Below are 27738 nucleotides of genomic sequence, written 5' to 3'. Positions count from 1 at the left end.
AAGCTGGACTCCAAATCACTATTGGCTTGGGAACGACACTCTTCTACGTCGCTTCAAGATAAGTATTCGGATTTAATCAGCTTTTTACAGGAAAGAATTCGGATCCTGCGATCAACACTCAACCTGGCTAAGAACAAGGAGTTAGGCTCGATCACGGTGGCCGGGAAAAATCACAAGTCGAGTGCCGCGGTCAAGGGACCCGCATCATCGCCATCCTATCATCGTTCGGCGTTCCATGCTGCAACCGCACTCCGTGAGAAGCCAATGCATCAAACATCCTGTTTATTGGGTTGCTCGGACCGACACCCACTGCGCATGTGTCCGGTATTTGACCGGCAGTTGGTCAAGGATCGGCGGGACATCGTTTTGAAGCGGCGATTGTGTTTTAATTGCCTATCAGCGGAGCATCAGGCTCATGCGTGCAATTCCAAATATTCGTGCCGGTTTTGCAACGAGCGTCACCATACTCTATTGCATGTAGCATCGTCTGTTTCTGCTCCATCATCACCTACGTCATCAAATTCTCCGGCAAAAATCACCATGTCGGCGCAGTCAGCTGACAGTCAGGAACAAGACACGGTCTTGTTAGAGACCGCAATAATAAATATTGTAGACGACCATGGCCAGCAAATCAAAGCACGAGCGCTGTTAGATTCCGGTTCAACATCAAACTTCATCACGGAATCGTTGGCTAAGCGTCTGCAAACGCCGCAGAAAAGGGTCAACATCGTCATAAGCGGTATCGGACAAGCAGTACAGGAAGTCAAAAATTCTATCGTGGCTACTATAGAATCTAAAAGACAAGAATTCAGTACTAAAATGGAATTCTTTATTTTAAGGGCACCTACATCAGATATTCCTTCGGCTCCAATTGATGTTTCTTCATGGCAGGTTCCTGACGTCACACTGGCTGATCCAAATTACCACACTCCAGGCCAAATCGATGTGGTAATTGGTGGGGAAGCCTTCTGGGAACTGCATACAGGCCGCAAACGAGCGCTTGGACCAGGCAAACCGTGGCTTATGGAAACACCGTTTGGCTGGGTGGTAGCCGGAAATGCAACGTATATGAATCCACATGCTAAAACGTTTGGTTCGTCAAGTGCAGCTATCACAACAGATGTAGTCGAATCCATGCTACAACGTTTTTGGGAGCAAGAAACTGTTGCCGAAGGACCCGCCCTATCAGTACAAGAAAATTACTGTGAAGAACACTACGCATCCACAGTGGATCGAGATCAATCAGGCAGGTACGTGGTCAGACTACCCCGAAATACAACTAATGGTGCAATCCTGGGTGCTTCACGCGAAATTGCGGATCGTCGCTTATTGAGTGTAGAACGACGGTTAAGAACCAATGCTACGATGGCAAAGGCTTACAATGAGTTCATGGACGAGTATGAGAAACTAGGCCATATGAAGAAGCTTACCGAACCGGTAGATGATACTATTCCTCACTGCTACATACCGCATCACGCTGTCGTCAAGGAATCAAGTACCACTACCAAGGTTAGGGTAGTGTTTGATGCGTCATGCAAAACATCATCAGGACACTCTCTGAACGATACACTGCTAGTTGGTCCGATTTTGCAATTAATATGTGCGAAATCCAAGGTCGTATCTATGACAAATACAAATTCGATAGCAAGACTGGAGCTCTGTGCCGCAAAACTAGCCACACAACTCTACATGAAGATAATCAAGGCAACGAGATTCAACATCAAGGTGTATTTCTGGACTGATTCCACCACGGTATTATGTTGGTTGAAATCCCTGCCGAGTCGCTGGAAACCATTCGTGGCGAACCGAGTTGCACAGATTTAACGAGATACAGATGGCATGTGTTGGAAGCACGTTCATGGAAAGGACAACCCTGCAGACGACATCTCGCGTGGTGTAACAGCAGCTGATCTGCTCAACCGACAACGATGGTGGCGTGGGCCACCTTGGTTAGTACAAGTTGAAAGCGAATGGCCATCACAAGTTCCTCAAAGGGATGAAGGTGAATTAGTAGACGAAGAGCGAAAGGTTTCACCAGCATTCACCTGTACAACCACCACACGAGACTTCTCCAACACACTGTTTGCCAAATATTCAAGCTATCACAAACTTCGCCGAGTGGTAGCATACATCTTCAAATATGTTCACTGTTTGAAAACCAAAGCATATTCATCACAGCATACGCAAAGATACGTCGCCAAAGATAAGTCAGAAGCAGCTATTCCTGATATCACCGTCAAAGCTGAAGTACCGTATTTGAAACCGTATTTGGACGAGACAGGGGTGCTTCGGATTGGTGGCCGGCTTGGAAACATGACAGCGTCTACGTACTCCAAACATCCAATTGTCCTGACTGCTTCTCATCCCTTGGCAGTTCTCTTAGCAACAGCATATCATCTACGATTATTGCATGCTGGACCTCAACTCTTGTTAGCAACGCTCCGACAAAGATTTTGGATAATTGGAGGAAGAAACCTAGTAAAATCAATCTACCATCGCTGTCTGCAATGCTTCAAGACCAAACCGACACTGATTCAACAAAGTGTTGCTGATCTGCCAGAGTCAAGAGTAACACCAACCAGAGCGTTTTCGGTTTGTGGCGTAGATTATTGCGGGCCATTATTCATTAAGTCAAGCGTTCGGAATCGTAGTCCAAGCAAGGCATACATTGCTATTTTTGTATGTTTTTCAACCCGAGCCATACACATCGAATTGGTAAGCGACTTAACAACCACGGCCTTTTTATCCGCACTTCGTCGCTTTATGGCACGCAGAGGAATGGTAAAGGAGTTGCATTCCGACAACGCCACAACGTTTAAAGATGCAGCAAATGAGCTGCATCGTGTCTACAAAATGCTGAAGCAGAATGAGGAAGAACGTAAATCTATCTTCGATTGGTGTGCAGAAAACGGAATGGTATGGCGTTTTATACCACCTCGGGCTCCTCACTTCGGAGGACTCTGGGAAGCTGCTGTCAAGTCAGCAAAGCATCATCTACTGCGAATCATCGGAACAACCAGCATTATTACCTGAGCCACTACAATCAGAGATCAGTTAATTTAAAAGAATTTCATTCTTTTGGTGGCCGGAATGTTGGACTTACTTGGGTAGAAATGAACTTAATCTTGAAATAATGAACTTTAATAGTGAATTTTATAGAACTAGTTGTAATGAATTACTAAAACAGTTGAATACACGCTAGCAAGCAGAACACACGCATTCTTCTAAAGCAATTACGATATCACAACCGGTAAATTCTCTACAGCTAATGTGTCTTGGCTAAGGTGTCTCGGCTAATGTGTCTTGGCTAAGGTGTCTTGGCTAAGGTGTCTTGGCTAATGTGTCTTGGCTAAAGTGTCTTGGCTAATATGTCTTGGCTAATGTGTCTTGGCTAAGGTGTCTCGGCTAATGTGTCTTGGCTAATGTGTCTTGGCTAATGTGTCTCGGCTAATGTGTCTCGGCTAAGGTGTCTTGGCTTAGGTGTCTTGGCTGAGGTGTCTTGGCTAATATGTCTTGGCTAATGTGTCTTGGCTAATATGTCTTGGCTAACGTGTCTTGGCTAATGTGTCTCGGCTAATGTGTCTTGGCTAAGGTGTCTCGGCTAATGTGTCTTGGCTAAGGTGTCTTGGCTAAGGTGTCTTGGCTAATGTGTCTTGGCTAAAGTGTCTTGGCTAATATGTCTTGGCTAATGTGTCTTGGCTAAGGTGTCTCGGCTAATGTGTCTTGGCTAATGTGTCTTGGCTAATGTGTCTCGGCTAATATGTCTCGGCTAAGGTGTCTTGGCTTAGGTGTCTTGGCTGAGGTGTCTTGGCTAATATGTCTTGGCTAATGTGTCTTGGCTAATGTGTCTCGGCTAATGTGTCTTGGCTAAGTTGTCTCGGCTAATGTGTCTTGGCTAATGTGTCTTGGCTAATGTTTCTTGGCTAAGGTGTCTCGACTAATGTGTCTTGGCTAAGGTTTCTTGGCTAAGGTGTCTTGGCTAAGGTGTCTTGGCTAAGGTGTCTTGGCTAATGTGTTCTGGCTAATGTGTCTTGGCTAATGTGTCTTGGCTAAGGTGTCTCGGCAAATGTGTCTCGGCTAATGTGTCTCGGCAAAGGTGTCTTGGCTAAGGTGTCTTGGCTAAGGTGTCTTGGCTAATGTGTCTCGGCTAATGTGTCTCGGCTAATGTGTCTTGGTCAATGTGTCTTGGCTAAGGTGTCTTGGCTAAGGTGTCTTGGCTAATGTGCCTTGGCTAAAGTGTCTTGGCTAATATGTCTTGGCTAATGTGTCTTGGCTAAGGTGTCTCGGCTAATGTGTCTTGGCTAATGTGTCTTGGCTAATGTGTCTTGGCTAAGGTGTCTTGGCTAAGGTGTCTTGGCTAAGGTGTCTTGGCTTATGTGTCTTGGCTTATGTGTCTTGGCTAATGTGTCTCGGCTAATGTGTCTTGGCTAAGGTGTCTTGGCTAAGGTGTCTTGGCTAATATGTCTTGGCTAATGTGTCTTGGCTAATATGTCTTGGCTAACGTGTCTTGGCTAATGTGTCTCGGCTAATGTGTCTTGGCTAAGGTGTCTCGGCTAATGTGTCTTGGCTAAGGTGTCTTGGCTAAGGTGTCTTGGCTAATGTGTCTTGGCTAAAGTGTCTTGGCTAATATGTCTTAGCTAATGTGTCTTGGCTAAGGTGTCTCGGCTAATGTGTCTTGGCTAATGTGTCTTGGCTAATGTGTCTCGGCTAATGTGTCTCGGCTAAGGTGTCTTGGCTTAGGTGTCTTGGCTGAGGTGTCTTGGCTAATATGTCTTGGCTAATGTGTCTTGGCTAATGTGTCTCGGCTAATGTGTCTTGGCTAAGTTGTCTCGGCTAATGTGTCTTGGCTAATGTGTCTTGGCTAATGTTTCTTGGCTAAGGTGTCTCGGCTAATGTGTCTTGGCTAAGGTGTCTTGGCTAATGTGTCTTGGCTAAGGTGTCTTGGCTAATGTGTTCTGGCTAATGTGTCTTGGCTAATGTGTCTTGGCTAAGGTGTCTCGGCAAATGTGTCTCGGCTAATGTGTCTCGGCAAAGGTGTCTTGGCTAAGGTGTCTTGGCTAATGTGTCTCGGCTAATGTGTCTCGGCTAATGTGTCTTGGTCAATGTGTCTTGGCTAATATGTCTTGGCTAATGTGTCTTGGCTAATGTGTCTTGGCTAAGGTGTCTTGGCTAATGTGTCTCGGCTAATGTGTCTTGGCTAATGTGTCTTGGCTAATGTGTCTTGGCTAATGTGTCTCGGCTAATGTGTCTTGGTCAATGTGTCTTGGCTAATATGTCTTGGCTAATGTGTCTTGGCTAATATGTCTTTGCTAATATGTCTTGGCTAACGTGTCTTGGCTAATGTGTCTCGGCTAAGGTGTCTTGGCTAAGGTGTCCTGGCTAAGGTGTCATGGCTAATGTGTATTGGCTAATGTGTCTTGGCTAAAGTGTCTTGGCTAATGTGTCTTGGCTAATATGTCTTGGCTAATGTGTCTTGGCTAATGTGTCTCGGCTAATGTGTCTCGGCTAATGTGTCTTGGCTTATGTGTCTTGGCTAAGGTGTCTTGGCTAGGTTGTCTTGGCTAATGTGTCTTGGCTAATGTGTCTTGGCTAATGTGTCTTGGCTAATGTTTCTTGGCTAAGGTGTCTCGGCAAATGTGTCTTGGCTAATGTGTCTCGGCTAATGTGTCTCGGCTAATGTGTCTTGGCTTATGTGTCTTGGCTAAGGTGTCTTGGCTAAGTTGTCTTGGCTAATGTGTCTTGGCTAATGTGTCTTGGCTAATGTGTCTTGGCTAATGTTTCTTGGCTAAGGTGTCTCGGCTAATGTGTCTTGGCTAATGTGTCTTGGCTAATGTTTCTTGGCTAAGGTGTCATGGCTAATGTGTCTTGGCTAAAGTGTCTTGGCTAATGTGTCTTGGCTAATATGTCTTGGCTAATGTGTCTTGGCTAATGTGTCTTGGCTAATGTGTCTCGGCTTATGTGTCTTGGCTAATGTGTCTTGGCTAATGTTTCTTGGCTAAGGTGTCATGGCTAATGTGTCTTGGCTAATGTGTCTTGGCTAATATGTCTTGGCTAATGTGTCTTGGCTAAGTTGTCTTGGCTAATGTGTCTTGGCTAATGTGTCTTGGCTAATGTTTCTTGGCTAATGTGTCTTGGCTAATGTGTCTTGGCTAATGTGTCTCGGCTAATGTGTCTCGGCTAATGTGTCTTGGTCAATGTGTCTTGGCTAATATGTCTTGGCTAATGTGTCTTGGCTAACGTGTCTTGGCTAATGTGTCTTGGCTAATGTGTCTCGGCTAATGTGTCTTGGCTAATGTGTCTTGGCTAAGGTGTCTTGGCTAAGTTGTCTTGGCTAATGTGTCTTGGCTAATGTGTCTTGGCTAATGTTTCTTGGCTAAGGTGTCTCGGCTAATGTGTCTTGGCTAAGGTTTCTTGGCTAAGGTGTCTTGGCTAAGGTGTCTTGGCTAAGGTTTCTTGGCTAAGGTGTCTTGGCTATGTTGTCTTGGCTAATGTGTCTTGGCTAATGAGTCTTGGCTAATGTTTCTTGGCTAAGGTGTCTCGGCTAATGTGTCTTGACTAAGGTTTCTTGGCTAAGGTGTCTTGGCTAAGGTGTCTTGGCTAAGGTGTCTTGGCTAATGTGTTCTGGCTAATGTGTCTTGGCTAATGTGTCTTGGCTAAGGTGTCTCGGCTTATGTGTCTCGGCTAATGTGTCTCGGCAAAGGTGTCTTGGCTAAGGTGTCTTGGCTAATGTGTCTCGGCTAATGTGTCTCGGCTAATGTGTCTTGGTCAATGTGTCTTGGCTAATATGTCTTGGCTAATATGTCTTGGCTAATGTGTCTTGGCTAAGGTGTCTTGGCTAATGTGTCTCGGCTAATGTGTCTTGGCTAATGTGTCTTGGCTAATGTGTCTTGGCTAATGTGTCTCGGCTAATGTGTCTTGGTCAATGTGTCTTGGCTAATATGTCTTGGCTAATGTGTCTTGGCTAATATGTCTTGGCTAATATGTCTTGGCTAACGTGTCTTGGCTAATGTGTCTCGGCTAAGGTGTCTTGGCTAAGGTGTCTTGGCTAAGGTGTCATGGCTAATGTGTCTTGGCTAATGTGTCTTGGCTAAAGTGTCTTGGCTAATGTGTCTTGGCTAATATGTCTTGGCTAATGTGTCTTGGCTAACGTGTCTCGGCTAATGTGTCTTGGCTAATGTGTCTCGGCTAATGTGTCTCGGCTAATGTGTCTCGGCTAATGTGTCTCGGCTAATGTGTCTTGGTCAATGTGTCTTGGCTAATATGTCTTGGCTAATGTGTCTTGGCTAATATGTCTTGGCTAACGTGTCTTGGCTAATGTGTCTCGGCTAATGTGTCTTGGCTAAGGTGTCTCGGCTAATGTGTCTTGGCTTAGGTGTCTTGGCTAAGGTGTCTTGGCTAATGTGTCTTGGCTAAAGTGTCTTGGCTAATATGTCTTGGCTAATGTGTCTTGGCTAAGGTGTCTTGGCTAATGTGTCTTGGCTAAGGTGTCTTGGCTAAGGTGTCTTGGCTAATGTGTCTTGGCTAATGTGTCTTGGCTAAGGTGTCTTGGCTAATGTGTCTTGGCTAAGGTGTCTTGGCTAAGGTGTCTTGGCTAAGGTGTCTTGGCTAATGTGTCTTGGCTAAGGTGTCTTGGCTAAGGTGTCTTGGCTAAGGTGTCTTGGCTAAGGTGTCTTGGCTAAGGTGTCTTGGCTAAGGTGTCTTGGCTAATGTGTCTTGGCTAATGTGTCTTGGCTAAGGTGTCTTGGCTAAGGTGTCTTGGCAAATGTGTCTTGGCTAAGGTGTCTTGGCTAAGGTGTCTTGGCTAATGTGTCTTGGCTAATGTGTCTTGACTAAGGTGTCTTGGCTGAGGTGTCTTGGCTAAGGTGTCTTGGCTAAGGTGTCTTGGCTAATGTGTCTTGGCTAATGTGTCTTGGCTAAGGTGTCTTGGCTAAGGTGTCTTGGCTAAGGTGTCTTGGCTAAGGTGTCTTGGCTAATGTGTCTTGGCTAATGTGTCTTGGCTAATGTGTCTTGGCTAAGGTGTCTTGGCTAAGGTGTCTTGGCTAAGGTGTCTTGGCTAAGGTGTCTTGGCTAATGTGTCTTGGCTAAGGTGCTTGGCTAAGGTGTCTTGGCTAATGTGTCTTGGCTAATGTGTCGTGGCTAATGTGTCTTGGCTAATGTGTCTTGGCTAATGTGTCTTGGGTAAGGTGTCTTGGCTAAGGTGTCTTGGCTAAGGTGTCTTGGCTAAGGTGTCTTGGCTAAGGTGTCTTGGCTAAGGTGTCTTGGCTAATGTGTCTTGGCTAAGGTGTCTTGGCTAAGGTGTCTTGGCTAATGTGTCTTGGCTAAGGTGTCTTGGCTAAGGTGTCTTGGCTAAGGTATCTTGGCTAATGTGTCTTGGCTAATGTGTCTTGGCTAAGGTGTCTTGGCTAAGGTGTCTTGGCAAATGTGTCTTGGCTAAGGTGTCTTGGCTAAGGTGTCTTGGCTAATGTGTCTTGGCTAATGTGTCTTGACTAAGGTGTCTTGGCTGAGGTGTCTTGGCTAAGGTGTCTTGGCTAAGGTGTCTTGGCTAAGGTGTCTTGGCTAATGTGTCTTGGCTAATGTGTCTTGGCTAAGGTGTCTTGGCTAAGGTGTCTTGGCTAAGGTGTCTTGGCTAATGTGTCTTGGCTAATGTGTCTTGGCTAATGTGTCTTGGCTAAGGTGTCTTGGCTAAGGTGTCTTGGCTAAGGTGTCTTGGCTAAGGTGTCTTGGCTAATGTGTCTTGGCTAAGGTGCTTGGCTAAGGTGTCTTGGCTAATGTGTCTTGGCTAATGTGTCTTGGCTAATGTGTCTTGGCTAATGTGTCTTGGCTAATGTGTCTTGGGTAAGGTGTCTTGGCTAAGGTGTCTTGGCTAAGGTGTCTTGGCTAAGGTGTCTTGGCTAAGGTGTCTTGGCTAATGTGTCTTGGCTAAGGTGTCTTGGCTAAGGTGTCTTGGCTAAGGTGTCTTGGCTAATGTGTCTTGGCTAATGTGTCTTGGCTAAGGTGTCTTGGCTAAGGTGTCTTGGCTAAGGTGTCTTGGCTAATGTGTCTTGGCTAAGGTGTCTTGGCTAAGGTGTCTTGACTAATGTGTCTTGGCTAAGGTGTCTTGGCTAAGGTGTCTTGGCTAATGTGTCTTGGCTAAGGTGTCTTGGCTAATGTGTCTTGGCTAATGTGTCTCGGCTAAGGTGTCTTGGCTATGGTGTCTTGGCTAATGTGTCTTGGCTAAGGTGTCTTGGCTAAGGTGTCTTGGCTAAGGTGTCTTGGCTAAGGTGTCTTGGCTAAGGTGTCTTGGCTAAGGTGTCTTGGCTAATGTGTCTTGACTAATGTGTCTTGGCTAAGGTGTCTTGGCTAAGGTGTCTTGGCTAAGGTGTCTTGGCTAAGGTGTCTTGGCTAATGTGTCTTGGCTAAGGTGTCTTGGCTAAGGTGTCTTGGCTAATGTGTCTTGGCTAAGGTGTCTTGGCTAAGGTGTCTTGGCTAAGGTGTCTTGGCTAATGTGTCTTGGCTAAGGTGTCTTGGCTAAGGTGTCTTTGCTAAGGTGTCTTGGCTAAGGTGTCTTGGCTAAGGTGTCTTGGCTAAGGTGTCTTGGCTAAGGTGTCTTGGCTAATGTGTCTTGGCTAATGTGTCTTGGCTAAGGTGTCTTGGCTAAGGTGTCTTGGCAAATGTGTCTTGGCTAAGGTGTCTTGGCTAAGGTGTCTTGGCTAATGTGTCTTGGCTAATGTGTCTTGGCTAATGTGTCTTGGCTAAGGTGTCTTGGCTAAGGTGTCTTGGCTAAGGTGTCTTGGCTAAGGTGTCTTGGCTAATGTGTCTTGGCTAATGTGTCTTGGCTAAGGTGTCTTGGCTAAGGTGTCTTGGCTAAGGTGTCTTGGCTAATGTGTCTTGGCTAATGTGTCTTGGCTAAGGTGTCTTGGCTAAGGTGTCTTGGCTAATGTGTCTCGGCTAATGTGTCTTGGCTAATGTGTCTTGGCTAAGGTGTCTTGGCTAAGGTGTCTTGGCTAATGTGTCTTGGCTAATGTGTCTTGGCTAAGGTGTCTTGGCTAAGGTGTCTTGACTAATGTGTCTTGGCTAAGGTGTCTTGGCTAAGGTGTCTTGGCTAATGTGTCTTGGCTAAGGTGTCTTGGCTAATGTGTCTTGGCTAATGTGTCTCGGCTAAGGTGTCTTGGCTATGGTGTCTCGGCTAATGTGTCTTGGCTAATGTGTCTTGGCTAATGTGTCTTGGCTAAGGTGTCTTGGCTATGGTGTCTTGGCTAATGTGTCTTGGCTAATGTGTCTTGGCTAAGGTGTCTTGGCTAATGTGTCTCGGCTAAGGTGTCTTGGCTTATGTGTCTCGGCTTATGTGTCTTGGCTAATGTGTCTTGGCTAATGTGTCTCGGCTAAGGTGTCTTGGCTAAGGTGTCTTGGCTAATGTGTCTTGGCTAAGGTGTCTTGGCTAATGTGTCTTGGCTAAGGTGCTTGGCTAAGGTGTCTTGGCTAATGTGTCTTGGCTAATGTGTCTTGGCTAATATGTCTTGGCTAATGTGTCTTGGCTAATGTGTCTTGGGTAAGGTGTCTTGGCTAAGGTGTCTTGGCTAAGGTGTCTTGGCTAATGTGTCTTGGCTAAGGTGTCTTGGCTAATGTGTCTTGGCTAAGGTGTCTTGGCTAAGGTGTCTTGGCTAAGGTGTCTTGGCTAAGGTGTCTTGGCTAATGTGTCTTGGCTAATGTGTCTTGGCTAAGGTGTCTTGGCTAAAGTGTTTTGGCTAATGTGTCTTTTCTAAGGTGTCTTGGCTAAGGTGTCTTGGCTAATGTGTCTTGGCTAATGTGTCTTTTCTAAGGTGTCTTGGCTAAGGTGTCTTGGCTAATGTGTCTTGGCTAAGGTGTCTTGGCTAATGTGTCTTGGCTAAGGTGTCTTGGCTAAGGTGTCTTGGCTAAGGTGTCTTGGCTAAGGTGTCTTGGCTAAGGTGACTTGGCTAATGTGTCTTGGCTAAGGTGTCTTGGCTAAGGTGTCTTGGCTAATGTGTCTTGGCTAAGGTGTCTTGGCTAATGTGTCTTGGCTAAGGTGTCTTGGCTAAGGTGTCTTGGCTAAGGTGTCTTGGCTAAGGTGTCTTGGCTAAGGTGTCTTGGCTAAGGTGTCTTGGCTAAGGTGTCTTGGCTAAGGTGTCTTGGCTAAGGTGTCTCGGCTAATGTGTCTTGGCTAAGGTGTCTTGGCTAAGGTGTGTTGGCTAAGGTGTCTTGGCTAAGGTGTCTTGGCTAAGGTGTCTTGGCTAAGGTGTCTTGGCTAATGTGTCTTGGCTAAGTTGTCTTGGCTAAGGTGTCTTGGCTAAGGTGTCTTGGCTAAGGTGTCTTGGCTAAGGTGTCTTGGCTAATGTGTCTTGGCTAAGGTGTCTTGGCTAAGGTGTCTTGGCTAAGGTGTCTTGGCTAAGGTGTCTTGGCTAATATGTCTTGGCTAATGTGTTTTGGCTAATGTATCTTGGCTAATGTGTCTTGGCTAAGGTGTCTTGGTTAATGTGTCTTGCCTAATGTGTCTTGGCTAAGGTGTCTTGGCTAAGGTGTCTTGGCTAAGGTGTCTTGGCTAAGGTGTCTTGGCTAATGTGTCTTGGCTAAGGTGTCTTGGCTAAGGTGTCTTGGCTAAGGTGTCTTGGCTAATGTGTCTTGGCTAAGGTGTCTTGGCTAATGTGTCTTGGGTAAGGTGTCTTGGCTAAGGTGTCTTGGCTAAGGTGTCTTGGCTAAGGTGTCTTGGCTAAGGTGTCTTGGCTAATGTGTCTCGGCTAAAGTGTCTTGGCTAAGGTGTCTTGGCTAAGGTGTCTTGGCTAAAGTGTCTTGGCTTAGGTGTCTTGGCTAAGGTGTCTTGGCTAATGTGTCTCGGCTAAGGTGTCTTGGCTAAGGTGTCTTGGCTAAGGTGTCTTGGCTAAGGTGTCTTGGCTAATGTGTCTTGGCTAATGTGTCTTTTCTAAGGTGTCTTGGCTAAGGTGTCTTGGCTAATGTGTCTTGGCTAAGGTGTCTTGGCTAATGTGTCTTGGCTAAGGTGTCTTGGCTAAGGTGTCTTGGCTAAGGTGTCTTGGCTAAGGTGTCTTGGCTAAGGTGACTTGGCTAATGTGTCTTGGCTAAGGTGTCTTGGCTAAGGTGTCTTGGCTAATGTGTCTTGGCTAAGGTGTCTTGGCTAATGTGTCTTGGCTAAGGTGTCTTGGCTAAGGTGTCTTGGCTAAGGTGTCTTGGCTAAGGTGTCTTGGCTAAGGTGTCTTGGCTAAGGTGTCTTGGCTAAGGTGTCTTGGCTAATGTGTCTTGGCTAAGGTGTCTCGGCTAATGTGTCTTGGCTAAGGTGTCTTGGCTAAGGTGTGTTGGCTAAGGTGTCTTGGCTAAGGTGTCTTGGCTAAGGTGTCTTGGCTAAGGTGTCTTGGCTAATGTGTCTTGGCTAAGTTGTCTTGGCTAAGGTGTCTTGGCTAAGGTGTCTTGGCTAAGGTGTCTTGGCTAAGGTGTCTTGGCTAAGGTGTCTTGGCTAAGGTGTCTTGGCTAAGGTGTCTTGGCTAAGGTGTCTTGGCTAAGGTGTCTTGGCTAAGGTGTCTTGGCTAAGGTGTCTCGGCTAATGTGTCTTGGCTAAGGTGTCTTGGCTAAGGTGTGTTGGCTAAGTTGTCTTGGCTAAGGTGTCTTGGCTAAGGTGTCTTGGCTAAGGTGTCTTGGCTAATGTGTCTTGACTAATGTGTCTTGGCTAAGGTGTCTTGGCTAAGGTGTCTTGGCTAAGGTGTCTTGGCTAAGGTGTCTTGGCTAATGTGTCTTGGCTAAGGTGTCTTGGCTAAGGTGTCTTGGCTAATGTGTCTTGGCTAAGGTGTCTTGGCTAAGGTGTCTTGGCTAAGGTGTCTTGGCTAATGTGTCTTGGCTAAGGTGTCTTGGCTAAGGTGTCTTTGCTAAGGTGTCTTGGCTAAGGTGTCTTGGCTAAGGTGTCTTGGCTAAGGTGTCTTGGCTAAGGTGTCTTGGCTAATGTGTCTTGGCTAATGTGTCTTGGCTAAGGTGTCTTGGCTAAGGTGTCTTGGCAAATGTGTCTTGGCTAAGGTGTCTTGGCTAAGGTGTCTTGGCTAATGTGTCTTGGCTAATGTGTCTTGGCTAATGTGTCTTGGCTAAGGTGTCTTGGCTAAGGTGTCTTGGCTAAGGTGTCTTGGCTAAGGTGTCTTGGCTAATGTGTCTTGGCTAATGTGTCTTGGCTAAGGTGTCTTGGCTAAGGTGTCTTGGCTAAGGTGTCTTGGCTAAGGTGTCTTGGCTAATGTGTCTTGGCTAATGTGTCTTGGCTAAGGTGTCTTGGCTAAGGTGTCTTGGCTTATGTGTCTCGGCTAATGTGTCTTGGCTAATGTGTCTTGGCTAAGGTGTCTTGGCTAAGGTGTCTTGGCTAATGTGTCTTGGCTAATGTGTCTTGGCTAAGGTGTCTTGGCTAAGGTGTCTTGACTAATGTGTCTTGGCTAAGGTGTCTTGGCTAAGGTGTCTTGGCTAATGTGTCTTGGCTAAGGTGTCTTGGCTAATGTGTCTTGGCTAAGGTGTCTTGGCTAATGTGTCTTGGCTAATGTGTCTTGGCTAATATGTCTTGGCTAATGTGTCTTGGCTAATGTGTCTTGGGTAAGGTGTCTTGGCTAAGGTGTCTTGGCTAAGGTGTCTTGGCTAATGTGTCTTGGCTAAGGTGTCTTGGCTAAGGTGTCTTGGCTAAGGTGTCTTGGCTAATGTGTCTTGGCTAATGTGTCTTGGCTAAGGTGTCTTGGCTAAAGTGTTTTGGCTAATGTGTCTTTTCTAAGGTGTCTTGGCTAAGGTGTCTTGGCTAATGTGTCTTGGCTAATGTGTCTTTTCTAAGGTGTCTTGGCTAAGGTGTCTTGGCTAATGTGTCTTGGCTAAGGTGTCTTGGCTAATGTGTCTTGGCTAAGGTGTCTTGGCTAAGGTGTCTTGGCTAAGGTGTCTTGGCTAAGGTGTCTTGGCTAAGGTGACTTGGCTAATGTGTCTTGGCTAAGGTGTCTTGGCTAAGGTGTCTTGGCTAATGTGTCTTGGCTAAGGTGTCTTGGCTAATGTGTCTTGGCTAAGGTGTCTTGGCTAAGGTGTCTTGGCTAAGGTGTCTTGGCTAAGGTGTCTTGGCTAAGGTGTCTTGGCTAAGGTGTCTTGGCTAAGGTGTCTTGGCTAAGGTGTCTTGGCTAAGGTGTCTCGGCTAATGTGTCTTGGCTAAGGTGTCTTGGCTAAGGTGTGTTGGCTAAGGTGTCTTGGCTAAGGTGTCTTGGCTAAGGTGTCTTGGCTAAGGTGTCTTGGCTAATGTGTCTTGGCTAAGTTGTCTTGGCTAAGGTGTCTTGGCTAAGGTGTCTTGGCTAAGGTGTCTTGGCTAAGGTGTCTTGGCTAATGTGTCTTGGCTAAGGTGTCTTGGCTAAGGTGTCTTGGCTAAGGTGTCTTGGCTAAGGTGTCTTGGCTAATATGTCTTGGCTAATGTGTTTTGGCTAATGTATCTTGGCTAATGTGTCTTGGCTAAGGTGTCTTGGTTAATGTGTCTTGCCTAATGTGTCTTGGCTAAGGTGTCTTGGCTAAGGTGTCTTGGCTAAGGTGTCTTGGCTAAGGTGTCTTGGCTAATGTGTCTTGGCTAAGGTGTCTTGGCTAAGGTGTCTTGGCTAAGGTGTCTTGGCTAATGTGTCTTGGCTAAGGTGTCTTGGCTAATGTGTCTTGGGTAAGGTGTCTTGGCTAAGGTGTCTTGGCTAAGGTGTCTTGGCTAATGTGTCTTGGCTAAGGTGTCTTGGCTAATGTGTCTTGGCTAAGGTGTCTTGGCTAAGGTGTCTTGGCTAAGGTGTCTTGGCTAAGGTGTCTTGGCTAATGTGTCTTGGCTAATGTGTCTTGGCTAAGGTGTCTTGGCTAAAGTGTCTTGGCTAATGTGTCTTTTCTAAGGTGTCTTGGCTAAGGTGTCTTGGCTAATGTGTCTTGGCTAATGTGTCTTTTCTAAGGTGTCTTGGCTAAGGTGTCTTGGCTAATGTGTCTTGGCTAAGGTGTCTTGGCTAATGTGTCTTGGCTAAGGTGTCTTGGCTAAGGTGTCTTGGCTAAGGTGTCTTGGCTAAGGTGTCTTGGCTAAGGTGACTTGGCTAATGTGTCTTGGCTAAGGTGTCTTGGCTAAGGTGTCTTGGCTAATGTGTCTTGGCTAAGGTGTCTTGGCTAATGTGTCTTGGCTAAGGTGTCTTGGCTAAGGTGTCTTGGCTAAGGTGTCTTGGCTAAGGTGTCTTGGCTAAGGTGTCTTGGCTAAGGTGTCTTGGCTAAGGTGTCTTGGCTAATGTGTCTTGGCTAAGGTGTCTCGGCTAATGTGTCTTGGCTAAGGTGTCTTGGCTAAGGTGTGTTGGCTAAGGTGTCTTGGCTAAGGTGTCTTGGCTAAGGTGTCTTGGCTAAGGTGTCTTGGCTAATGTGTCTTGGCTAAGTTGTCTTGGCTAAGGTGTCTTGGCTAAGGTGTCTTGGCTAAGGTGTCTTGGCTAAGGTGTCTTGGCTAAGGTGTCTTGGCTAAGGTGTCTTGGCTAAGGTGTCTTGGCTAAGGTGTCTTGGCTAAGGTGTCTTGGCTAAGGTGTCTTGGCTAAGGTGTCTCGGCTAATGTGTCTTGGCTAAGGTGTCTTGGCTAAGGTGTGTTGGCTAAGTTGTCTTGGCTAAGGTGTCTTGGCTAAGGTGTCTTGGCTAAGGTGTCTTGGCTAATGTGTCTTGACTAATGTGTCTTGGCTAAGGTGTCTTGGCTAAGGTGTCTTGGCTAAGGTGTCTTGGCTAAGGTGTCTTGGCTAATGTGTCTTGGCTAAGGTGTCTTGGCTAAGGTGTCTTGGCTAATGTGTCTTGGCTAAGGTGTCTTGGCTAAGGTGTCTTGGCTAAGGTGTCTTGGCTAATGTGTCTTGGCTAAGGTGTCTTGGCTAAGGTGTCTTGGCTAAGGTGTCTTGGCTAAGGTGTCTTGGCTAAGGTGTCTTGGCTAATGTGTCTTGGCTAATGTGTCTTGGCTAAGGTGTCTTGGCTAAGGTGTCTTGGCAAATGTGTCTTGGCTAAGGTGTCTTGGCTAAGGTGTCTTGGCTAATGTGTCTTGGCTAATGTGTCTTGGCTAATGTGTCTTGGCTAAGGTGTCTTGGCTAAGGTGTCTTGGCTAAGGTGTCTTGGCTAAGGTGTCTTGGCTAATGTGTCTTGGCTAATGTGTCTTGGCTAAGGTGTCTTGGCTAAGGTGTCTTGGCTAAGGTGTCTTGGCTAAGGTGTCTTGGCTAATGTGTCTTGGCTAATGTGTCTTGGCTAAGGTGTCTTGGCTAAGGTGTCTTGGCTTATGTGTCTCGGCTAATGTGTCTTGGCTAATGTGTCTTGGCTAAGGTGTCTTGGCTAAGGTGTCTTGGCTAATGTGTCTTGGCTAATGTGTCTTGGCTAAGGTGTCTTGGCTAAGGTGTCTTGACTAATGTGTCTTGGCTAAGGTGTCTTGGCTAAGGTGTCTTGGCTAATGTGTCTTGGCTAAGGTGTCTTGGCTAATGTGTCTTGGCTAATGTGTCTCGGCTAAGGTGTCTTGGCTATGGTGTCTCGGCTAATGTGTCTTGGCTAATGTGTCTTGGCTAATGTGTCTTGGCTAAGGTGTCTTGGCTATGGTGTCTTGGCTAATGTGTCTTGGCTAATGTGTCTTGGCTAAGGTGTCTTGGCTAATGTGTCTCGGCTAAGGTGTCTTGGCTTATGTGTCTCGGCTTATGTGTCTTGGCTAATGTGTCTTGGCTAATGTGTCTCGGCTAAGGTGTCTTGGCTAAGGTGTCTTGGCTAATGTGTCTTGGCTAAGGTGTCTTGGCTAATGTGTCTTGGCTAAGGTGCTTGGCTAAGGTGTCTTGGCTAATGTGTCTTGGCTAATGTGTCTTGGCTAATATGTCTTGGCTAATGTGTCTTGGCTAATGTGTCTTGGGTAAGGTGTCTTGGCTAAGGTGTCTTGGCTAAGGTGTCTTGGCTAATGTGTCTTGGCTAAGGTGTCTTGGCTAATGTGTCTTGGCTAAGGTGTCTTGGCTAAGGTGTCTTGGCTAAGGTGTCTTGGCTAAGGTGTCTTGGCTAATGTGTCTTGGCTAATGTGTCTTGGCTAAGGTGTCTTGGCTAAAGTGTTTTGGCTAATGTGTCTTTTCTAAGGTGTCTTGGCTAAGGTGTCTTGGCTAATGTGTCTTGGCTAATGTGTCTTTTCTAAGGTGTCTTGGCTAAGGTGTCTTGGCTAATGTGTCTTGGCTAAGGTGTCTTGGCTAATGTGTCTTGGCTAAGGTGTCTTGGCTAAGGTGTCTTGGCTAAGGTGTCTTGGCTAAGGTGTCTTGGCTAAGGTGACTTGGCTAATGTGTCTTGGCTAAGGTGTCTTGGCTAAGGTGTCTTGGCTAATGTGTCTTGGCTAAGGTGTCTTGGCTAATGTGTCTTGGCTAAGGTGTCTTGGCTAAGGTGTCTTGGCTAAGGTGTCTTGGCTAAGGTGTCTTGGCTAAGGTGTCTTGGCTAAGGTGTCTTGGCTAAGGTGTCTTGGCTAAGGTGTCTTGGCTAAGGTGTCTCGGCTAATGTGTCTTGGCTAAGGTGTCTTGGCTAAGGTGTGTTGGCTAAGGTGTCTTGGCTAAGGTGTCTTGGCTAAGGTGTCTTGGCTAATGTGTCTTGGCTAAGTTGTCTTGGCTAAGGTGTCTTGGCTAAGGTGTCTTGGCTAAGGTGTCTTGGCTAAGGTGTCTTGGCTAATGTGTCTTGGCTAAGGTGTCTTGGCTAAGGTGTCTTGGCTAAGGTGTCTTGGCTAAGGTGTCTTGGCTAATATGTCTTGGCTAATGTGTTTTGGCTAATGTATCTTGGCTAATGTGTCTTGGCTAAGGTGTCTTGGTTAATGTGTCTTGCCTAATGTGTCTTGGCTAAGGTGTCTTGGCTAAGGTGTCTTGGCTAAGGTGTCTTGGCTAAGGTGTCTTGGCTAATGTGTCTTGGCTAAGGTGTCTTGGCTAAGGTGTCTTGGCTAAGGTGTCTTGGCTAATGTGTCTTGGCTAAGGTGTCTTGGCTAATGTGTCTTGGGTAAGGTGTCTTGGCTAAGGTGTCTTGGCTAAGGTGTCTTGGCTAATGTGTCTTGGCTAAGGTGTCTTGGCTAATGTGTCTTGGCTAAGGTGTCTTGGCTAAGGTGTCTTGGCTAAGGTGTCTTGGCTAAGGTGTCTTGGCTAATGTGTCTTGGCTAATGTGTCTTGGCTAAGGTGTCTTGGCTAAAGTGTCTTGGCTAATGTGTCTTTTCTAAGGTGTCTTGGCTAAGGTGTCTTGGCTAATGTGTCTTGGCTAATGTGTCTTTTCTAAGGTGTCTTGGCTAAGGTGTCTTGGCTAATGTGTCTTGGCTAAGGTGTCTTGGCTAATGTGTCTTGGCTAAGGTGTCTTGGCTAAGGTGTCTTGGCTAAGGTGTCTTGGCTAAGGTGTCTTGGCTAAGGTGACTTGGCTAATGTGTCTTGGCTAAGGTGTCTTGGCTAAGGTGTCTTGGCTAATGTGTCTTGGCTAAGGTGTCTTGGCTAATGTGTCTTGGCTAAGGTGTCTTGGCTAAGGTGTCTTGGCTAAGGTGTCTTGGCTAAGGTGTCTTGGCTAAGGTGTCTTGGCTAAGGTGTCTTGGCTAAGGTGTCTTGGCTAAGGTGTCTTGGCTAAGGTGTCTCGGCTAATGTGTCTTGGCTAAGGTGTCTTGGCTAAGGTGTGTTGGCTAAGGTGTCTTGGCTAAGGTGTCTTGGCTAAGGTGTCTTGGCTAAGGTGTCTTGGCTAATGTGTCTTGGCTAAGTTGTCTTGGCTAAGGTGTCTTGGCTAAGGTGTCTTGGCTAAGGTGTCTTGGCTAAGGTGTCTTGGCTAATGTGTCTTGGCTAATGTGTCTTGGCTAAGGTGTCTTGGCTAATGTGTCTTGGCTAAGGTGTCTTGGCTAAGGTGTCTTGGCTAAGGTGTCTTGGCTAATGTGTCTTTGCTAATGTGTCTTTTCTAAGGTGTCTTGGCTAAGGTGTCTTGGCTAATGTGTCTTGGCTAAGGTGTCTTGGCTAATGTGTCTTGGCTAAGGTGTCTTGGCTAAGGTGTCTTGGCTAAGGTGTCTTGGCTAAGGTGTCTTGGCTAAGGTGACTTGGCTAATGTGTCTTGGCTAAGGTGTCTTGGCTAAGGTGTCTTGGCTAATGTGTCTTGGCTAAGGTGTCTTGGCTAATGTGTCTTGGTTAAGGTGTCTTGGCTAAGGTGTCTTGGCTAAGGTGTCTTGGCTAAGGTGTCTTGGCTAAGGTGTCTTGGCTAAGGTGTCTTGGCTAAGGTGTCTTGGCTAAGGTGTCTTGGCTAAGGTGTCTCGGCTAATGTGTCTTGGCTAAGGTGTCTTGGCTAAGGTGTGTTGGCTAAGGTGTCTTGGCTAAGGTGTCTTGGCTAAGGTGTCTTGGCTAATGTGTCTTGGCTAAGGTGTCTTGGCTAAGGTGTCTTGGCTAAGGTGTCTTGGCTAAGGTGTCTTGGCTAAGGTGTCTTGGCTAAGGTGTCTTGGCTAAGGTGTCTTGGCTAATGTGTCTTGGCTAATGTGTCTTGGCTAATGTGTCTTGGCTAAGGTGTCTTGGCTAATGTGTCTTGGCTAAGGTGTCTTGGCTAAGGTGTCTTGGCTAAGGTGTCTTGGCTAAGGTGTCTTGGCTAAGGTGTCTTGGCTAATGTGTCTTGGCTAAGGTGTCTTGGCTAAGGTGTCTTGGCTAATGTGTCTTGGCTAATGTGTCTTGGCTAAGGTGTCTTGGCTAATGTGTCTTGGCTAAGTTGTCTTGGCTAAGGTGTCTTGGCTAAGGTGTCTTGGCTAAGGTGTCTTGGCTAAGGTGTCTTGGCTAATGTGTCTTGGCTAATGTGTCTTGGCTAAGGTGTCTTGGCTAAGGTGTCTTGGCTAATGTGTCTTGGCTAAGGTGTCTTGGCTAATGTGTCTTGGCTAAGGTGTCTTGGCTAAGGTGACTTGGCTAATGTGTCTTGGCTAAGGTGTCTTGGCTAAGGTGTCTTGGCTAATGTGTCTTGGCTAAGGTGTCTTGGCTAATGTGTCTTGGCTAAGGTGTCTTGGCTAATGTGTCTTGGCTAAGTTGTCTTGGCTAAGGTGTCTTGGCTAATGTGTCTTGGCTAAGGTGACTTGGCTAAGGTGTCTTGGCTAAGGTGTCTTGGCTAAGGTGTCTTGGCTAATGTGTCTTGGCTAAGGTGTCTTGGCTAATGTGTCTTGGCTAAGGTGTCTTGGCTAATGTGTCTTGACTAATGTGTCTTGGCTAAGGTGTCTTGGCTAATGTGTCTTGGCTAAGGTGTCTTGGCTAAGGTGTCTTGGCTAAGGTGTCTTGGCTAAGGTGTCTTGGCTAATGTGTCTTGGCTAATGTGTCTTGGCTAAGGTGTCTTGGCTAAGGTGTCTTGGCTAAGGTGTCTTGGCTAATGTGTCTTGGCTAAGTTGTCTTGGCTAAGGTGTCTTGGCTAAGGTGTCTTGGCTAAGGTGTCTTGGCTAAGGTGTCTTGGCTAAGGTGTCTTGGCTAAGGTGTCTTGGCTAAGGTGTCTTGGCTAATGTGTCTTGGCTAAGGTGTCTTGGCTAATGTGTCTTGGCTAAGGTGTCTTGGCTAAGGTGTCTTGGCTAATGTGTCTTGGCTAAGGTGTCTTGGCTAAGGTGTCTTGGCTAAGGTGTCTTGGCTAAGGTGTCTTGGCTAAGGTGACTTGGCTAATGTGTCTTGGCTAAGGTGTCTTGGCTAAGGTGTCTTGGCTAAGTTGTCTTGGCTAAGGTGTCTTGGCTAAGGTGTCTTGGCTAAGGTGTCTTGGCTAATGTGTCTTGGCTAAGGTGTCTTGGCTAATGTGTCTTGGCTAAGGTGTCTTGGCTAAGGTGTCTTGGCTAAGGTGTCTTGGCTAAGGTGTCTTGGCTAAGGTGTCTCGGCTAATGTGTCTTGGCTAAGGTGTCTTGGCTAAGGTGTGTTGGCTAATGTGTCTTGGCTAAGGTGTCTTGGCTAATGTGTCTTGGCTAAGGTGTCTTGGCTAATGTGTCTTGGCTAATGTGTCTTGGCTAAGGTGTCTTGGCTAAGGTGTCTTGGCTAAGGTGTCTTGGCTAAGGTGTCTTGGCTAAGGTGTCTTGGCTAAGGTGTCTTGGCTAAGGTGTCTTGGCTAAGGTGTGTTGGCTAAGGTGTCTTGGCTAAGGTGTCTTGGCTAAGGTGTCTTGGCTAAGGTGTCTTGGCTAATGTGTCTTGGCTAAGTTGTCTTGGCTAAGGTGTCTTGGCTAAGGTGTCTTGGCTAAGGTGTCTTGGCTAAGGTGTCTTGGCTAATGTGTCTTGGCTAAGGTGTCTTGGCTAAGGTGTCTTGGCTAAGGTGTCTTGGCTATGGTGTCTTGGCTAAGGTGTCTTGACTAATGTGTCTTGGCTAAGGTGTCTTGGCTAAGGTGTCTTGGCTAAGGTGTCTTGGCTAAGGTGTCTTTGCTAATGTGTCTTGGCTAAGGTGTCTTGGCTAAGGTGTCTTGGCTAATGTGTCTTGGCTAATGTGTCTTGGCTAATGTGTCTTGGCTAAGGTGTCTTGGCTAAGGTGTCTTGGCTAAGGTGTCTTGGCTAAGGTGTCTTGGCTAAGGTGCCTTGGCTAAGGTGTCTCGGCTAATGTGTCTTGGCTAAGGTGTCTTGGCTAAGGTGTCTTGGCTAAGGTGTCTTGGCTAATGTGTCTTGGCTAAGTTGTCTTGGCTAAGGTGTCTTGGCTAATGTGTCTTGGCTAAGGTGTCTTGGCTAAGGTGTCTTGGCTAAGGTGTCTTGGCTAATGTGTCTTGGCTAATGTGTCTTGGCTAAGGTGTCTTGGCTAAGGTGTCTTGGCAAATGTGTCTTGGCTAAGGTGTCTTGGCTAAGGTGTCTTGGCTAATGTGTCTTGGCTAAGGTGTCTTGGCTTAGGTGTCTTGGCTAAGGTGTCTTGGCTAAGGTGTCTTGGCTAAGGTGTCTTGGCTAAGGTGTCTTGGCTAATGTGTCTTGGCTAAAGTGTCTTGGCTAAGGTGTCTTGGCTAATGTGTCTTGGCTAAGGTGTCTTGGCTAAGGTGTCTTGGCTAAGGTCTCTTGGCTATGGTGTCTTGGCTAAGGTGTCTTGGCTAATGTGTCTTGGCTAAGGTGTCTTGGCTAAGGTGTCTTGGCTAAGGTGTCTTGGCTAAGGTGTTTTGGCTAATGTGTCTTGGCTAAGGTGTCTTGGCTAAGGTGTCTTGGCTAATGTGTCTTGGCTAAGGTGTCTTGGCTAAGGTGTCTTGGCTAATGTGTCTTGGCTAAGGTGTCTTGGCTAATGTGTCTTGGCTAAGGTGTCTTGGCTAAGGTGTCTTGGCTAAGGTGTCTTGGCTAATGTGTCTTGGCTAATGTGTCTTGGCTAAGGTGTCTTGGCTAAGGTGTCTTGGCTAAGGTGTCTTGGCTAATGTGTCTTGGCTAATGTGTCTTGGCTAAGGTGTCTTGGCTAAGGTGTCTTGGCTAATGTTTTTTTTTTTTTTTTTTTTTACAATCAGTTTAAAATCTTCTTAAGACACCCACAGTGGGGGACATGGGATTTTTACCCGGTAAAAAACTCTCCTTGAACCCTGTGCACCCTTCTACGGAATCACCTCGCGGTATTACTTCATGGGAGGGGCAGTGCTGTGCACTTAGTCTACTTGGTACGTACTAGCAACATGTAACACTCTCGAGCACATGTAGGTTTTACACTGGACGGTCACACACGCACACACAAACAACACAACACTTCACACTAAACACTCAGGCAAGACCATGCATCTGGTCTTCTCTCCACCACCGCTGCAGCTTTGTAACGACCTGGCGCATCATCGTCGACGCAGCCTCCTACATATTGCTGTTCTGGAGCATCAGCTGCACCAAGTTTAAGTGCCCAACCTCCGTATCGCACATGTCGTTCAGCTGCTGACGTTCGGCGATGAACCTTGGACAGCCGAACATGACATGTTCTGCCGTCTCGTCGGCGTCCGGACAAGCTGGGCACCGCGGCGAAGACCCGTGCGTAAACCTATGCAAGTAGCTCCTGAAGCAGCCATGGCCGGAAAGAATCTGCGTGACGAAGAAGTCTACGTCACCATGCGTCCTTCCAACCCATGCCGCAACATCGGGAATCAGCGAATAGGTCCATCTGCCTGTTGTTGAACTTGACCAGCTGCTCTGCCATTTCTGCGTCGTCTCTGCCCTGATGCGTTTCTTCACAGCTGCAGTGAGAGGTTCCCCCGCACGTGCCGTCCGGAAATTCTCCAAGTCCTCCTCAAGAATGATGCATAGGGGCATCATACCCGATATCACGCAAGCCGCATCGTACGAGATGGTACGGTAAGCACTAGCAACACGCATGGCCAATCGCCGATGTACTCTACGTACAGTATTCTGGTGCTGCTTTTCCGACAGAATATGCGCCCAGACTGGCGCACCATATCTTATAACGGATATGGCAACGCTTGCGTGAAGACGTCGTATGCTGCTGCTGGGTCCACCTATGTTTGGCATGAATGATGCCAATGCATTTGCGGTCTTCATGGCTTTATTGCATGCATCATCTAGATGGTGCTTGAATTTCAGCCGGTCATCGATTCGAATCCCAAGGTATTTGAGATTCCTGACGGACTCAATGTGCTCTGAGCCCACCAGTATCGATGCCTTCTGCACTTCCTTATGGCTGCTGATGAGTATGAACTCTGTTTTCGCGTGCGCAATTTCTAAGCAGGCTGCTTTCATCCATTCATCGATTCTACCGACAGCATCCGTGGCTAACATCTCAACCTCCTCGATGGATTCGCCGGTGACTGTTAACGCAATGTCGTCTGCAAAGCCGGTGAGCTCAGTTTTTGGAGGAAGAGCGAGGGTTAGTACTCCGTTATACATGACGTTCCACAGGGTGGGACCAAGAACTGATCCCTGTGGAACCCCGGCTGTAATGGTGGACGTTTTAACCCCCTCGCCTGTTTCGTACTGCAAAACGCGGCCGTGGAGGTAGCTCCTCAGCACCCTGCACAAATACGGGGGAATCCTCATGTTCTCCAACGCAACTGCTATCGCCTCCCAACTAGCGCTGTTGAATGCGTTTTTGACGTCTATAGTGACGACTGCACAGTAGCGAGCACCACACCTTTTCCGACGAAACGCTGCGTTGCCTTTCTCGAGCACCGCCAGTACTGCGTCAACCGTTGAGCGCTTCTTCCGAAAACCGAACTGGCGCTCAGAAAGTCCGTGTTCGCCTTCCGTGTATTGAACCAAACGATCCAGAAGCGTCATCTCCTGAACCTTAGCCATGGTGTCGATGAGACCCAACGGCCTGAAGGCTGACGGGTCACCCGGTGGCTTGCCCGGCTTTGGTATTAGAACCAGCTTTTGCTTCTTCCACAACGACGGGAACTGCCCAGACAGGAGAGTGGTCTGCAGCACGGTTGGAACACTGCCGGATACGCTTTCATGGCCACCATGACTGCCTCGTTAGGAAGTCCATCCGGCCCGGGTGCTTTTCCTGGTTTGAGGCGGTCAGCGATCCTGAGGATCTCGTCGACTGTAATCGGCTCAGGTTCGGACTCCGGGACTGTGAACGCTGGGTTTAGTACCGGAGGGTTGTGCGTCGGGAACAATCTTTCGATAATGCTTTTAAGCACAACAGGGCAACGCTCGACGGGTTCATGTGTTCTGCCTTTCCCCATCAGCTCCTTGAAAGCAGAACCCCATGGCTTCCGAGCGACTGCTGCGCATAATTGGAGAAATTAACGCCGTTTGCTCGTCTTAATCTCTCTCTTTAAGACCGACCTAGCCGTAACGTAGGCGTCTCTCAGCTGCAGTTTTCGTTTCGGACACCTCTCACGTTACATTTTTCTGCGGGCTGCCAAGCAATCAGACCGGAACTTCGCGATGGTAGAGTCCCACCAGTAGGCAGGAGTACGGGAATGACGGGGTGGCTTCCTACGGGGCATCGTGGCATCACACGTCGTGGACAGAGCAGCTACAAGATCTGAAGCATTTCGAACTATTCGAAAATCGCCGAAGTTAAGCGCTTCCAAGAAAAGTTCTTTGTTGAACATCCGGGTTTTCCAGCCTCGCATTTTGTTTGACGGAACCTGCAGTGTTATGCGCTTTTTCCCGATGCTATACCGGACAACTCGATGATCGCTCAGGGTATACGCATCGCTCACTCGCCAGTTTAGGTGTTGCGCCAGGACGGGACTACAGAACGTAATGTCGATAATCGACGTCCTGTCGTTCCTGCTGAATGTAGGAGTGGAGCCTACGTTTCCCAGGACAACGTTCAGCCGGGCGAAACTCTCCAGTATCGCTTCTCCCCTGTTGTTCGTGCGAATGCTCCCCCATTCAACGGCCCATGCGTTAAAGTCTCCGGCGATGATCACGTCGCTAATCCCACTGAGTTCAGCGACTAGGTTGTCCAACATCTCGTTGAACCTTTTCAGCTCCCAGCTTGGCGGTGCGTAGCTGCTGCAGATGCACACTCCGTTTACATCGGCGATCACGAAACCCTCGAATGTACAGGAGACCACTCTCTGAATCGGGAATCTTCCCGCATCCCAGATTGCAGCCTTGCCTGTTTTGTCCGAAACCCAGTTGTTGCTGCCGCCTTTCGGTGCTTGATACGGCTCCGACAGAATGACCACATCGCCCTTTTCCTCAACCACTACCTGACACAAAAGATCTTGTGCAGCCTCGCAGTGATTCAGGTTTACTTGCACTATCTCCATGCTTTCTGGGCTGCTGGACAATACGTTCCTCCGACCTGGTGAGCATTGTTGCCTGGAGCACATACTAGACATACTGCCGGTTTGGTGCACGTGCGAGCCTGGTGGCCCTCCTCGCCGCACCGCAGACAGTTGTTTCTCCTATCCGGTCCCTTGCAGTCTCGCTGCACATGGTTGTATTCCCAGCAGCGGAAACACCTTCGCGATTGTGGCAGAATGCGGATTCGGCAAATTGACCAGTCAATTTCTACCTCTCTCGCTGACGCTATAAGCAGCGCTTGCTTGGCTGCCATTTTTATGCAGGCTGTCTGCGTTCCGTTGAATGCCGGCTTTATGTTGATGTCGAGGCGAGTAGTACCGAGTTCGAATCTCGCTTTTAGCGCGCGTTCAACATCTTCCAGGCTTGTCACCTCGTCTATGTCGCGAATTTCAAGTGTCGCAACATTTCCTCGCACTGTGACCTGACCGGCTTCTCCCACGGAATCCTGCAGCAGGTCTTTAAAGTCGCTACCGCTTACTGCATCGTCTCGCTTCAGCTCGAAAATCAGGTTTCCCTCCCTTGTGCGTCTAACCTTGGAAACTTGCTTCCCAAGCGATTGCAGTTTCGGATCCGCCTTCACCCTTCGCAGAATGTCGGCGTACGACTCCTTTTCTTTGAGCCCCACTACTATCGCTTCCGTTTTGTGGCGCGTTTGAGAGGCCATCTTTGGCAGGACTGCTGCCTTACCCGCTTGCTCGATAGTCGTTTTATTGGGCACTTGCTGCCTCCGCTTAACGATGGTGGTGCACGGCAGTTCGTCGGACGTTTCGGTTATGGGAGTTTCCGTTATGAGGTTCCCCGAAGCGTCACTTTTAGGCTTCTTCTGCACCGATGGTACCACTTCCGGGGTTATCGCACTTCTCCCCCGTTTAGATGAACCCGCGGTTTGCGTCAGTGGTGTCACCGTCTCGCTGCAACTCGATCTAGCCTCGCTAAGCAGCTTTTCTGCTCGTTCTGCTCGCATCTTCCATGTAAGTAGTTCGCGTTCCACGCTGCTGAGATCGGATAATATTTTGACCGACATCCTCTTGATGGGTGCGTGAACATTGTTGCGGTCTTTGGTGTAGAGATGCAACTCCCTCGCTGTCTCCAGGGCTTCTTTCAGCTTACTTCTGCCTACTTGCATGGAACCACCCGTTTCCGCCGCTGGTTGGGTTTCATCACACCCCGTTCCGGCTCCCTGGCTGCAGGCGATATTTTTCGCCACTCCTGCATAACTGGCAGTAACTTCCTTACCTGCCACTACTTCTTCTTCTCTGCAATCAGCTTCATTGTTCTGTACGTTCCCACTAGGGGGTGAGCGTACAGTCTTGCTGCTCTTACCGAAGAAGTCCTTCAGCGCCGTGCCCAAGCCTGCATTTGATTGGCTTGTGTCGTGCTCACTCATTTTTTCCACGCGCACTCATTTAGTACATGAAGTAGCAGACGTGTAGAAGGAGCTTAACAGCGGCCAAGCCACGCTGAGGGGAAACTCGCGGTAACTCACGACACTCACACTCTCGGGAGTCAAACAGGATCGGAGGCGACGATCGCGTAGCTTCACTAAACCAAACAAGCACTCCTCTTCACTAATGTTTGTGGAACCACTAGGCCGAGCACACTAACACCAACGCATGAACGTAGCGAAGCAGAGCCTCGATATGCGAAAAACGACGCCACTTAACCCAAACAGGGAAGATCACTTTTGTTGTTGCTAGCAAGCACCGTCTGTTTACAAACAAAACACGAAACGTTTACGGACTGAGCGCACCAATCACAGCACCAACTTAACAGATCTCCAGGTGATCACTTGTCGGCTAGGCAGCTGGTTTGGGTTGACCAATGCTGTCCGCCGGGCGTAACCGCCGGGACGCAGGAATGAATCACGCCCAAATCACAGCACAATCCTCCGCTGAACCAAGGAAACCACTACTGGAACTTCGACTTCACGACCCAAACTTTAGGGTTTAAAACAATTCGGCGTATAAGCGTCACTTTTACAAGAGTCACTAGTGAATAACAACAGAGCAAACAGTTTCACGTCTGCTAGCACTGACTGTCACCGACCGGATGTCTTGGCTAATGTGTCTTGGCTAAGGTGTCTTGGCTAAGGTGTCTTGGCTAA

The 27738-nt window shown here is 47.8% G+C and overlaps 3 long non-coding RNA genes across 3 annotated transcripts in view; all 3 read left to right on the top strand.

Moving 5' to 3' along the window:
- LOC125774459 (uncharacterized) overlaps positions 1 to 14135 on the top strand; it is a 28496-nt gene extending 14361 nt beyond the window's left edge. Inside the window, exons 2-3 of the long non-coding RNA XR_007420918.1 lie at positions 9849 to 10352; positions 13698 to 14135. This is a non-coding gene — a long non-coding RNA (uncharacterized LOC125774459). The remainder of the gene's footprint in view (positions 1 to 9848; positions 10353 to 13697) is intronic.
- Positions 1 to 20662, top strand: part of LOC125774460 (uncharacterized) — a 41260-nt gene extending 20598 nt beyond the window's left edge. Inside the window, exons 2-3 of the long non-coding RNA XR_007420919.1 lie at positions 19269 to 20416; positions 20641 to 20662. This is a non-coding gene — a long non-coding RNA (uncharacterized LOC125774460). The remainder of the gene's footprint in view (positions 1 to 19268; positions 20417 to 20640) is intronic.
- Positions 14312 to 17466, top strand: LOC125774462 (uncharacterized). Its single transcript, XR_007420921.1, has 3 exons — positions 14312 to 14453; positions 16624 to 16679; positions 17029 to 17466. It is a non-coding gene; the product is annotated as an uncharacterized LOC125774462 (long non-coding RNA).
- Positions 20663 to 27738: the final 7076 nt, after the last annotated feature.

Source organism: Anopheles funestus, unplaced genomic scaffold (genome assembly GCF_943734845.2).
Source record: "Anopheles funestus unplaced genomic scaffold, idAnoFuneDA-416_04 scaffold_9_ctg1, whole genome shotgun sequence".
In the NCBI taxonomy this organism is placed as follows: Eukaryota; Metazoa; Arthropoda; class Insecta; order Diptera; family Culicidae; genus Anopheles; species Anopheles funestus.
The sequence above is the reverse complement of the archived record's forward strand: the minus strand, read 5'-3'. Positions and strand labels throughout refer to the sequence as shown.